Source organism: Myotis brandtii, unplaced genomic scaffold (genome assembly GCF_000412655.1).
Source record: "Myotis brandtii unplaced genomic scaffold, ASM41265v1 scaffold707, whole genome shotgun sequence".
In the NCBI taxonomy this organism is placed as follows: Eukaryota; Metazoa; Chordata; class Mammalia; order Chiroptera; family Vespertilionidae; genus Myotis; species Myotis brandtii.
The window spans coordinates 908,675-908,984 of record NW_005370773.1 but is presented as its reverse complement, the minus strand read 5'-3'; the positions used below and the strand labels follow the sequence as shown (position 1 = coordinate 908,984).

At 61.0% G+C, this 310-nt stretch overlaps 1 protein-coding gene across 1 annotated transcript in view; it reads left to right on the top strand.

The window, feature by feature from the left end:
* Positions 1-310, top strand: part of ERN2 (endoplasmic reticulum to nucleus signaling 2) — a 25,170-nt gene that overhangs the window by 23,841 nt on the left and 1,019 nt on the right. The gene's annotated exons all lie outside the window — the stretch shown is intronic.

The following is a 310-nucleotide window of genomic DNA, read 5'->3' as shown; positions in this document are numbered from 1 at the left end:
TGGCTGCCCGGAACCTGGTGGCGGCCATGCTGAGCCCTCGGCCGCAGGCGCGCCCCTCTGCTCAGCAGGTGCTGGCCCACCCCTTCTTTTGGAGCAGAGCCAAGCAGCTCCAGTTCTTCCAGGTCAGGGGAAACCTCGGGAACGGAACGGGGTAGCAAGTCCCAAGTGTGGGTCCTGAGCAACAAGAAAGGGGAGGCCAGATTGGCTAAGAGAAAAGGGACTTGTCTACCTGCACTAGGCAGCCCGGCTTCTTGCCTAAACCAACATGGAGCAGACTCCTAACCGTTGCCATCTTGGCGCTCCAGTCCAC